Raw genomic sequence first — 13,743 nt, forward strand, 5'->3', positions numbered from 1 at the left:
ACTGCTCTTTGGACTGGAGAGGGAGGGGGAGAGGAGTGGGGGGAGGGGGAGAGGGGCGGGAGGAGGGGGAGGGAACTGGGAGGCTGGGAGGAGGCAGGAATTTTTTTTTCAATAAAAAAAAGATTTTTGATTAAGGCTCTAGTAAACTTTGGAATCTCCTCTAGATGGAATAAAACGTTTTACCTTGATAATCATGCACACTCTTTTCCCTTTTGAGCAAAGAATACTCTTGTTATGAAATTTGTGCATAAGTTCTTGGCAAGAAGTGTGCTCAATTGTTCTTGGATGTGCATACTTTGTAAGGAAGCCATGAGGCTTGGGGAAATGAAATACATAATGTTTTTATTTGAATATAAACTGATCACAAAGGATCATGTGTTGGACTCCATATTGGGATATGGAGAAAGTTTTAATAGGTGGGTACAATATGGGGATGGGAGCATACTTTTGACCCTTATATCACTCCCAGTCCAATATTATTTCTCTGTCTATCTGCTTTCCACAAGATGGTAAAAACTCTATATCCACATGCTTCTGCCACCAAGGTCTTCTCATGAACATGTAACCCTATGAAACCATAAGGAAAATAAACCTTGCCTCCCTGAAGTTATTCTGTTAGTTATTATTTTTATTACAACAAAATGAGGAATACAGGGTAGTATTTGAGCTATTTAAATTGGTATATTGGTGATACTCTTGGCTGATACTTATTTTGCAGTTTGACTTTGCATTCATATGATGGTGTTACTTGCAACTAATAATTGATTTTCACCCAGGTCTGTCCTATCCCGTTTTCCAAGAACTCAGATCACCATTTTAGAACAGTATGTATATCTCTAAAGCAGAAGAGAACTAGAACTGAACATTCGCCTTTTGGATTTTCACTAACCTAACACCATGTGTTGAGGAAAACAGTTTAATATAAATTTGTGGTGTAACAAAATATGGTTTGTGAGCCTTGCAGAGGAAGAAGAAAGTTTGATGTGGTGAGATTGCAAAGAGAACTGGGGAAGTCTGGGTTTATTTCCTACCTCAGAGCATTTCGCCCTGAATTTGTGAAAATGTTAAGAATGATGAATGATCTGTAAATAGAAGATTTCTCTGACTGTGAGCCATAAACAACCATAAATGAATTAGACTGAACAGCTGGGAGCAAAATCGTGGGTATTATGCAGGCACACAGAACCGGCTGCGGACTGTAACTAGCATCCCACCCTATTGATTAGCTGTTCTATGGACCATAATAAAACTCTCATGGTTAATTGCGAGAAAGAGCCACACACCTAGAAACAGGCAAGTTAAGGTGTCAGCCCTCCAGTTTATAGCTCAAAGGCAGGATAATTTGTGTTTCATTACAGCCTTTTCTGTGCAGGATCTATAGGGCTCAGTCAAATATACACTCCAACACACTCATATTCTCTCTCTCTCTCTCTCTCTCTCTCTCTCTCTCTCTCTCTCTCTCTCTCTCTCTCTCTCTCCTTCCTGCATGGAAATATTTTATTACAGTTTGCTGTCTTCTAGTTAAGATTCAGTGACTTATCAGTTAGGCTAAGTTTGATTTACAAAGAAAAGTCCTAGATTTCTATTCTGGGAAGATACTGAAGGATGGTTATGGTTTTCTTTATCATGTTACCACTTTCTCCACGAGGTCAACTTGGGCTAATTTAATCTTCACACATTCTCTTACATAGAAACTTTAAGAGATAAACTCACATAAACTATATAGTTTTGAAAGGGGGCTAAGGCCTTTATTACTACTGTTATTTTCTGTGAAGTAAAAGTGACAGGTGTTTCATAAGGACCTCTGTAGAGTCTCTTCTGAATTTAAGATTTGTTGTGTAGAGGAGAGAGTAAGTGTTGGTTTATGCCATATAATACTATATGAAGGAGCTAATGGGCTATTTTGTTTTGTGTTCTATAACAACCATCCTATTTGAGAAAGCAATCTATCTCTTGAGGATTTATTATAATGGGAAATATGAACACTTGGTTATTTTCCTTCAATATTTTTATCTTAAAGTGAGGTATAGGTGTATTTCTGGGTTCAGCTATCATGGGCATCATTGATAGTGGGAGAAATGGGTGTATCTTGTCAACATGAAATATACTATGAATGGAACTTATTTCCAGTAGCAATGCAGTCTATATTTTAGGATGTATTTTTCTTTTGCTATGCTACTAAGGTTTCCACAACTTGGTATCCAAAAGTACCATTCTATTCATGAGTTCGGATATTGACTTTCCTGTTGATGCTTTGAATATTGAGTGAATTTGTTTTTTAGTGAAGAATAACTTTTCTGTGTATTACCACCTACCCTGGAAAACTGATTTATTTCTGTGGACTCAGGAGGGCCCTGTTCTTTCAGCTGAACCATAAATGTGGGTTTAACACAGCAATCTTCCTTTCACCCAGAGTTAGTAAGTTTCTTTTTGAGTAGCTATTATCTACCAGACAGCTTAGCATTGGCTGCACCAATTATTAGACTTACCATTTAATTACTTTTAGTCTCATTTAAGTTGCATTTCTCATGCAACTATAACCGTCAAACATTTTTATTCAGGTCAGCATGCTATATTCACGACCTAGAGGCTTTTTTTTTAGATCATATGAAACAAAATATCAGTCTTATCACATAAGAACTATCTACTTCATGGAATGAGTATAAGATGGCCAGGATAAAAATGTAATATCCTTACTAGAGTTCTTGATATGTGTCAATTTACAATTAGCAGACATGCCTTTTAAAATAATCTTTTAGAGTGGTCATGACCTAAAACATTGAATTCTTTCTGCACTAGGGGTACCTAGCTCTTCCATAAGGAGGAAATTCAGGTATAAGGACTGAGTGTATGGTGTGGGAGGTCGTTCTGTCTGTGTGCTGCTTTTCTTGGTTAATGAATAAAGAAACTGCCTTAGCCTATTGATAGGGCAGATAGGTAGGTGGGGAAGATGAAACTGAATGCTGGGAAAAAGAAGGGTGGAATCAGAAAGAAGCCATGGATCCTCTGTCTGAGACAGAAGTCGGTTAGAATCTTGGTGGTAAGCCACAGCCACGTGACCATACACAGATTGATGGAGATGGGTTAAATAAAGATGTAAGAGTTAGCCAATAAGAACAGGAAACCATTTCCTAAATATAACCCCAGAAGTACAGACACTGAGAGAAACAATTCATAAATGGGACTTTATATAACTGAAAAGCTTCTGTAAAGCAAAAGATACGGTCAACAAGACAAAACGACAACCTACAGAATGGGAAAAGATCTTCAATAACCCCACATCAGACAGAGGTCTGATATCCAAAATATTCAAAGAACTCAAGAAATTGATCATCAAAGAACACATAATCCAATAAAAGAAGTGGAATACAGACCTAAACAGAGAACTGTCAACAGAGGAATCTAAAATGGCTGAAAGACACTTAAGGAAATGTTCAATATCCTTAGTCATCAGAGAAATGCTAATTAAAAAGATTCCATCTTATACCTGTAAGAATGACCAGGATCAAAAGCACTGGTGACAACTTATGCTGGAAAGGTTGTGGGGGAAAAGGGAACACTTTTGCATTACTGGTGGGATTGCAAGCTGGTACAGCCCCTTTGGATGTCAGTATAACGATTTTTCAGAAAATTAGGAAACAACCTTCCTAAAGACCCAGTAATACCACTTTTGGGTATATATCCACAGGATGCTCAATCGTGCCACAAGGGCATGTGCTCAACTATGTGCATAGCAGCATTGTTTGCCATAGCCAGAACCTGGAAACAACCTAAATGCCCCTCGACCAAAGAATGAATAAGGAAAATGTAGTACATTTACACAATGGAGTACAACACAGCAGAAAAAAAAATGACATCTTGAATTTTGCAGGAAAATGGATGGAGATAGAAAACATTATTTTGAGTGAGGTAACCCAGAAACAGAAAGACAATTATCACACATACTCACTCATAGGTGGTTTTAAAACATAAAGCAAAGAAAACCAGCCTGCAAACCACAATCCCAGAGAACTTAGACAACAATGAGGACCCTAAGAGAGACTTACATAGATCTAATCTACATGGGAAGTAGAAAAGACTAGATCTCCTGAGAAAATGGGGACCTTTCAGGAGGGTTGAAGGTGGGAAAGGAAAGGCAGGGAGGGGAGCAGAGAAAAATGTAGAGCTCAATAAAAATCAATAAAAAAAGATAAAAAAGAGTTAACCGGTAAGAACCTGGAGCCAATGGGCCAAGCAGTGTTTTAATTATTATAGTTATTGTGTGGTTATTTCAGTTCTGACTGGCTGGGATGAACAAGCTGTTCCCTGCAACAAATATACTCTACTTCTCAGTAGCTTATGTAGTAGGTTGTGTCTTCTCAGAAGATAAATCCAAAACTTAATTCCCAGTACCTGTGAAGACTTCATTTACGAGTAGGGTTTTGTATATATAATTGAAAGATCTTCAGTTGATATTTAACCTTGAGCTCTAATTACTAATGTAAGAATAATGGGGGAAAACAGAGATTTTAGATCTAGAGAAAAGAAAGAAATAGTTTGTATAGGATGTTATAGAAGTTAATTTGATAAATCCATAAACCAGGAAATGTCAAAGTATGAAAGCAACAACTAGATTTTTGAAAAGAGGCATAGAAGAGTTTTGTCTCAGAGCCTGCAGAAGGAATCAAGCATGCCAACACCTTGATTTCAGACTTATTGACTTTAGGGCTCTGAAAGAGTATATTTCTGTTGTTTAAATCCAAGTTGTGTTACTTTGTTATGGCAACCCTAGGAAACTAATATAAACTCCCACTCCGTATTCCATCCAAAGTTCCCTTGGGATATATTGGGTATAAGCAGAGTGTTTATTGCCCTTGGTCAATTGATCCTTATTAGTTTTCTACTGTGCTGAAGAGATTTGTTGCTGTTTTCTTATACTCCCAACTCAATTGGCAACCCAATCATTATACAATTTTGATTGGTTACAAGTACATCACAAGAATAAGTTTTCTTTTCTTCTAACTACTCTATTAATCTTAAAATCATAGTCCACCATACACTCTTGGCATGACAACATCCTTCTGCAGTGGTTTTCCTGATCCCAAAATACTAGGTTATAGACATCGGGGCATTTTTATTACAGTTTTAATCCTTCCTTCCTTCCTTTCTTTCTGAGTTGAAGCATTAATAAAATTATTTTTGTTTTATAAATTTTATATTAAAATTTTTGTGTAAGCATGATACAATGTGTGAGTGGAGATAGAAGACAACATTGGGCAGTTTGTTATCTTCTTCCACACTCTGATGTGAGTCCCAGGAATTGAACTTGGGTTGGCAGACTTGGCAGCACATATCTTCATCTTCTGAGCTACCCCACTACCACATTTTTTAAAAAAAATCTAAATTGGCTTGCTAGTCTTGGAATTGGCAAATCAATTTCTTCTCTTTTATTATATGAGTAAAGTACTATATTTACAACAAGTAAGTTCTGGTTACATTCTTTTATAACCAATCTTTTTCTGTTACATAGATAACACAGAAAAATGTTAATAGTTATAAATGTATTTATTTTTGCTTTTGTGATGGGCATTCTTACTCATGTATCTACTCTAAGGAAATGGCATAATTATTAGCCAGTCATGAATGTTTGTGCCTTGATTCTAACTGTGTTCTCTTTATTGTCATCTTGCTTCTCTTCTATCTCTGTCATAGCCTGGACCAGCATCTGGCATACCATAAATGTATTTATCTGATTTTGTTGATCATTATAATCTCTAATTAATTTATTAGATATCCATAATTTTTCATTTTTGTCAATTTTTCTCTATTCTCTGTAGTTATAGTAGTGGTAATAGGTGTCTCATAAAACTTTATTCTTAGGGGAGTATTCATCCATTGCTGGTTGGAGTACAAACTTGTAAGGGCACTATGGAAATCAGTGTCATGGCTCCTGAGGAAGATGAGAATAGATTTACCTCTAGGTCTAGTCATACTACTTTGGGGAATATACCCAAAGGATAATTCATCCTAACACACAGATATTTGTTCAATCATGTTTACTGTGGCTTTATTCATAATAGCCAGAAATTATTAAACACCTAGATCTCTCTCAGTGGAGGAATGAATAAGGAAAATATGAAACATTTATTCAATGGAATATTATTCAACCATTAAAAATTAAATTTGCTGGTAATGAGTGAAATTAGGGAAAAAAATCACCCTGAGTGAGGTATCCCAAACACAGAAAGACAAATATTATCAGTTCTATGCTCAGCTGAACCCAGAGAAGCTTTCTCCTGCTGCAGAGGGGAACAAATACAGAGACTTAAAGTCAGACATTATGCAGAGTGAGAGACCTTGGAACACACAGCCCTAAATGAGATATCTCCATCAAATTTTTCCCCTCAGGGCTCATGGAACCAGTGGGAAGAGGAGGAAGAGCCAGAGGGGATGGAGGGCACCAAGGAAGCAAGGCCTCTAAATCGACAAGACTGATGCACATGTGAACTCACAGAGACTGCGGCTGCATGCTCAGGGCCTTCCTAAGGCTGTACCAATTGGGGTCCTAGAGATGTAAGGAGTTTTTACATGCCCCCATTGCTAACCAGAAGCATCCCACAACTCAGCCATTTACAATTGACAACTTACTGTCCTCCAGGGCAGTCTCACTGGCCAAAGAAATGACTCTTAAGGATAGGTTGCTAACTCAGCAGCAGATGATGGCCAACAAAAATGATTAAATGGTATCTTCGGAGGTTTCTTGTCTCATAGTATCATACCAGGCCTGTTGCTTTCTTTATTTAATTTTACTTAATATTTTTATTTTAGCTATAAATTTTTTCTTCTCCCTTTTTCCCTACAGGTCCTTTGCATATAAATGATATCTTTCTGTTTAGTGTTTTTATGAAATTTCTGAGTGTGTGAATGAGTGTGTCTTTGATTCTTGTGCCTTCTTTTTGTTTTTTCCTCCTGTTTGTTTTTTATGTCAAATTCCAATGTGTTACCTTTGCTTTATCTTATTTTATTATTATCCCATAAATTTTGTTGGTTTCCCAATGAAAGACAGAAAGGGATGGCTTTGTATGGGAGGGGAGGTGGAGAGAAGCTGGGAGTAGAGTGAGGAAAAATCATAATCATGACATAGTATGTGAAAACATTATTTTCAGTAAAAGGAAAAATAAAGTTTTTTTTAAGTAACAATGTCACTAAGATCCAATGGCCAGAAGGATTTAATTCAGGTACTAAGTTATGAAAGCCATTAGCCGATAGGTAATGGTCTAAACTTTAGAGTAGGATTAGATAAGAAAGTCTCTTGTGTGCAGAATTAAGTTCAGTGCTGCTTATTGCATTTATCCTTGTGGCTCGATGAGCCTGTTGTCTCATCTTAGCCAGATTCACTGACCCAGGCATGGAACCTTCCACAGTTAGTTGGCCCCTATTATGTCAGTCATCAGTTAAGAAAATGTACCACAGACTTACCCTCAGGCCAACCTAATGGGGGCATTTGCTAAATTCCCCCTTCAAAAAAGTAGCCAGTACATGTACCAAGAAGACAAAAGATTGAAGAAAAATAGAGAGGTGTGAGAAGATTTTAAATTTTAGGCCCTAGACTTTATTTTAGCTTCCTTTTAGTCCTTGGCTTGATTCCTTAAAAAACAGTCATTTCACCAGGTCTTAGGCTATGGTTTGTCTTTGAGGCTGAGGTCATCTTTGTGTTTTCTTTATGGTTGTATCACTGATTGTCTTTGGTTCTCAACATACAACTGAAACAATTGTTTTTGTCCTTTTTTCAACAGTCTTGTATACACATGTCCTTATAGTATGATTTAGCATCTTTTGGGTATATGCCCAAGAGTGGTATTGCTGATGTAGGTTGATTCCCAATTTTCTAAGAAACAGCTATACTGATTTCCAGAGTGGTTGTACAAGTTTGTATTCCCACTAGCAATGGATGAGTGTTCCCCTTACTTCACATCCTCCTCATATAAGCTATCATTGGTATTTTTATTTTAGCCATTCTGACTGGTAGCTCTGGTCAGATTTATATTGAGGTATTTAATCCATTTGGACTTGAGTTTTGTGCATGGGAATAGATATGGGTCTATTTTCATTCTTCTACATGTTGATATCTAGTTATGCCAGCAACATTTGTTGAAGATGCTTTCTATTTTTTTCATTGTATGACATCAACATTTGTTGATTATGTTTTTTTTTCATTGTATCATTTTAGCTTCTTCATGAAAAATGTTCATAGTAGCATTTTTGTAATATCCAGAACCTGGAAACAATCTAGATGCCCCTCAGCCAAAAAATGGATAAAGAAAATATGGCATATTTACATATTGGAGTACTACTCAGTATGCAAAAGAAAAAAAAAGCAATGACATCTTGAAATTTGCATGCAAATGGATGGAATTACAGAAAACCATCCTGAGGGGGTTAACCCAGATCCAGAAAGATGACCATTCTATGTACTCACTCATAAGTAGATACTAGCTATAAATTAAAGGATATTGAGCCTATAGTTCATGATCCTAGAGAAGCTAAGTAACAAGGTGAACCTTAAGAAAAACATACATAGCTCTATCTGGAAAAAAGAAATAGACAAGATTGCCTAACAAAATTGGGATCATGGGCGTGAAGAGAGAAGGGAGGGTGGAAGGGGAAGAGGAGAGTAGAAGGGGAGAAGAACTTGAGGAAATGGGATATTTAAGATGGAGGAAAGACAGAAATAATAGCAAGGAAAGAGATATTTTGATTGAGGGAACCATTGTGGGGTTAGAAAGAAACCTGTACTTAGAGAAATTCCCAGGAACCCACACGGATGACCCTAGTTAAGAGCCTAAACAGTAGAGGAGAGTACTGGCATTGCTCTGTAGTCAGACTAATGACTATCTTAAATGTCACCATAGACCCTTCATCCAGCAACAGATGGAAGAAGAGGTAGAGACCCACAGCAGAACACTGGGGTGAGCCCCCAAAGTCCAGTTGAAGAGTGGGAGGAGAGAGAATATGAGCAAGGAGGTCAAGATTATGATAGGGACACCCACTAAAACAGTTTACCTGAGCTAACTAATGGGAGCTCGCCAATTCCAGCCAGACAGGGAAGGAAACAGCATAGCGTAGGACCAAACTAATCCCTCTGAATGTGGGTGACAGGTATATGTCTGGGGCAGACTGTGGGACCACTGGCAGATTTATCCCTACTGCTTGTACTGGCTTTTTGGGAACATATTCTTTTTGGATGGATACCTTGCTCAGCCTAGATATAGTAGGGAGGGCCTTGGACCTTCCCCAAAGCAATGTGCCTTACCCTCTCTGAGGATTGGATGAGGGGTGGAGTGGGGAGTAGGTGGTGGGAATGTGGGAGGAAAGGGAGTGTGAGCTGGGAATGGTATGTAAAATGAAAAAAGATAGTTTGTTTTTTTAAAAACAAAATAAAATAATTTTTTTAAAAAAAATCTTGTGTAAGGTTGTTTCTTTTCAGTGAGGTTTAAAATGGTATTTTCAATATCTAAGACCAATACCAGTGAGGCTGTTAATCTGAATATCCATGAATTTATAAACAACTCTGTGGAGAATTTTTACCTTTATGTGATTTATTTTAAAGTTTCTCTTTTGCTTTTAGCAAAACAAGATATTGTATTTTACATGTGAATTGATTGCGAGATATTTAATGTGCTGTATACTAGACTAATGTTTCTGTTATACTTTGAATTATCACTAGTATTTAATAAGTACCATAGTAATAAAAATTTTCTCATGGAAAAATTTAGGCTAAAAACTGTAAAGGGAATTGATTACAATTACTCAGTCATAAAAAAACTCAAGATGTTTTGAATGCATTGATAATTATGATAGTGGTGATGATTGACCGACTAAGAAGATCCACTCAGCATACACATGCAGCAATTTTGTCCTGAGCCCAACAGAGCTTGGTTCAGTATGGAAAAAGGCATACATGGAGAGAAAAGGAGAATATAGATCCCATGCCATGATCAAACTATCATTTGTAATATAAATTTATTTCACATCCAAGCAGTAGTTTCCTGTCCCTCCTCTTCTCCCAGTCTTTTCCCCGCCCCCTCTGCTACCATCCCACAATTTATGCTTCTATTTCTGTTTAGGAAAGGGCAGGTTTCCCATGAGTACCAACAAAGCATGGTGTATCAGATTGCAGTAAGACTAAGCACCTCCCCATGTGTTAAATCCAAGCAAGATGAATCAGTATGAGGAGTAGGATCTCAAAAGCCAGCAAAAGTGTTCAGAGTTATACAAGAAAACCAAGCTACACAACTGTAGCATATATGCAGAGTGCTCAGGTCAGTCCTATGCAGGTTCCTTGGTTGTTGGTTCAGTCTCTATGAGCCCAGATTAGTTGATTTTGTTAGTTTTTTTTTTTTTTATAGTGAGCTTGACCCATTTGGCTCCTACAATTCTATCTCCCTCTCTTCTGTAGAATTCCCCAAACTCTAACTAATATTTGGTTATGAATCTAAATCTGTTTCCATCAGTTGCTAAATGAAGCCTCTCTGATGAAAATTGGACTAGGCACAAATCTGGTCCCAGGAGACGGCCAGTTCAGGCTATGTATCTGCTATTGCTATGAGTCTTAGCTTGGGTCTTCATTGTAGATTCCTGGGACATTCGCTTGCTCCAGAATTTTACCTGATCACAAAATGTTTCCCTTTCCAGCAGCAACTTTCAGTACTCTCTCGCCCACTAACTTGATGACTTATATCCTCAGTCCATGCCCAAAATATCTTCCATTTCCCTTTCCCAGGAAGGTCTGGATATCCACCCATAAATACTCCTTGTTACATAGTCTCTCTGTGTCAGTGGATCATAACGTAGTTATCTATTATTTTACAGCTAATATCTACTTATGAGTGAGTACAAACATGTTTGTCTTTCTGAGTCTGGGTTATCTCACTCAGGATGATTTTCTCCTAGTTCCACCCATTTGCCTTCAAATTTCCTGGTGTCCTTGTTTTAAACAGCAGAGTAATACTCCATTGTGTAAATGTACCACATTTTCTTTATCCGTTATTCAGTTGAGGGGCATCTATATTGTTTCCAGGTTCTCAGTATTACGAACACAGTTGAGTAAATGTCCTTGTGGTATGAGTGTGTATCCTTTGGGTCTATGCCCAAAAGTGGTGTAGCCGGATCTTGAAGTACATTGATTCCTTCTTTTCTGAGAAATCACCACAGTAACTTCCAAAGTGGCTGTATAACTTTGCACTCAGATCAGGAATGGAGTAGTGTTCCCCTGGCTGCTCATCCTCTCCAGCATGAGCTGTTGCTTGTGTTTTTGATCTTAGCCATTCTGACAGATGTAAATAGAATCTCAGTGTTCTTTTGATTTCCATTTCCCTGACAACTAAGGATGTTAAACAACTCCTTAAGTTTTCCTTGGCCATTTGATATTCTTCTGTTGAGAATTCTTTGTTCAGGCTTGTATCCCATTTTTATTTGGATTATTTGGTTTGTTGATATCTAGTTTTACTTCTGTATATATTTTGGAAATTGTCCCTCTGTTGGATGTGGGGTTGGTGAAGTCTTTTCCCATTTTGTAGGCTGCTGTTTTGTCCTATTTGGTGTATGAGGTCCTTCTGCATTTGTGTTGATTTCATTGGTTGAATAAAGAATCTGCCTTGGCCTTTTGATAAGGCAGCACTTAGGTGGGTGGAGTAAACAGAAGAGAATTCTGGGAGGAAAAAGGCATTCAAAGAGCTGCCTGCCATGATGCTGCCAGGACAGACATCCTGAATCTTTCCCAGTAAGCCACGACCTCGTGGTGGCATACAAATTATTAGAAATGGGTTGAATCAAGATGTGAGAGTTGGCCAATAAGAGGCTAAAGCTAATGGGCCAGGCAGCAATTTAATAGAGATCTCTGTGTGATTGTTTTGGGCATAAGCTAGCTGGGTGGCCGGGACAACAAGCAGCCTGCCAGCCCAGGTGTAAGCCAGTCAGGCGGCGGGATGTAGCCCACCGCTCCATCTACAACACCTATTGACTATGTCTTTTGCCTTATGGAAGCTTTTCAATTTAAGGAGGTCCTATTTATTAATAGTGGATCTTAGTGTCTGTGCTACTGTTCTGTTCAGGAAGTTGTGTCCTGTGCAAATGCGTTCAAGGCTTCTTTCCACTTTCCCTTCTATCAGGTTCAGTATAACTGGATTTATGTTGAGGTCTTTGATATACTTGGACTTGAATTTTGTGCAGGGTGATCCATATGGATTTATTTGCATTCTTCTACATGTTGATATACATTTATGCCAACATCATCTGAGGATGCTTTCTTTTTTCCATTGGAAAATTTTGGCTTTATTGACAAAAATTAGGTATCTATAGGTGTGTGGCTTTCTGTTTGGGTATTTGATTTGATTCCATTGATCTATCTGTCTGGTGTTATGACAATGCCATGTAGTTTTTATTTCTACAGCTCTGTAGTAGAGCTTGAAATTAGGGATGGTAATGGTGACACCTCTACAAGTTATTTTATTATGTGGGATTGTTTTAGACATCCTGAGATTTTTCTCTTTCCATATGAAGTTGAGTATTGTTCTTTCAAGGTACCACACTATCATTATCCTGGAGATTCTCCTAGTATCACTAGCCTTACTGTTCAAAGAAATGTGAGAATACAGGAGTACAATCAACTCAGAATAATTTCAACAACCTACCTTCAAATGATAGGCTGGGCAAGATCACTCTTTATGAGTTCTTTTTGGTTCTGTAATGCTATAATATGATTTTATATGTGGCTACCAAGCAAAACATTTTGCTGAAGCAGGGGGAATCTTTAAAGTGTTTAATTGAGATAAATAGATTGCAAATAAGGTGTACATGACCCTAGCACTGTTAGAATAGGGGATATTGTTTATAAGGCTGATACTTTGAAGCAATGTAGGGACCATTGTCTTTTCTTACTGACATGCAACTAGTAGTAAATCTTTCAGAAAACAGCATCATTATGAAAAGGAAACAGAGGTAGTTACTTAAGAGTTGGAGATTTTGCCAGAAGGCTCTTGAGAAACAAGCAGTCTATTTATAGCTGAAAGCTTCTGATGACATTGACTTCTCTGGCTGTCATGTCTACAATCAGTAACTACGACCAATGAGGTGATGTTTCTGAGTTAGAAATAGGGCTTCCAAGGGATTGGCAGCATCTGCATTTATATCTCTTCAGAACCAGACACTCATCTTCTGAAAAAAAATGTTTTCCGTATGCTTTCTGAGTTACTGATAATTGTTATTAATGGGATTGCTATCACTCTCTCTGGCTGACCTACAGAGCAAAAGAATAAAAGTCTTAAGGAAGTGGAATTAATAATTCCATTGCAATGCATCATAGAGATAAGTTAGTAATTGCAAGGTCAGATGGGCACACACAGATAGATTGTTAGCTGGTTATACTATAATGAAAGAGCAGACCTTTTACATAAGTTTATGAATAATGTTTCTCATAAAGACAGGAGATTGATTATCCCAGAAAAGCTTCTCCCTGAACCTAAGACCATCAGCAATCACAATAATGAAATATTAATAACAAATTTTAGAATCTATCAAGAATAAATTCCATAACCCACTGTAATGAGCTCCTTGTTTCTAATTTTGGAGAGAGCTAAATGATATATTACTGAAGGCAGAAACAGAAGACTATATTTTACATTGGAGGCCAAATCCGGTTGTTTCATCAAAAGTTGTAAATTTAAAGATGTGCTTGTGAGAGAGAACAATAGGAAGTTCAGATGG

Source organism: Alexandromys fortis, unplaced genomic scaffold, assembly GCF_014885135.2.
Source record: "Alexandromys fortis isolate MF-2015 unplaced genomic scaffold, M_Fortis_MF-2015_v1.1 scaffold_224, whole genome shotgun sequence".
NCBI classification, from domain to species: domain Eukaryota; kingdom Metazoa; phylum Chordata; class Mammalia; order Rodentia; family Cricetidae; genus Alexandromys; species Alexandromys fortis.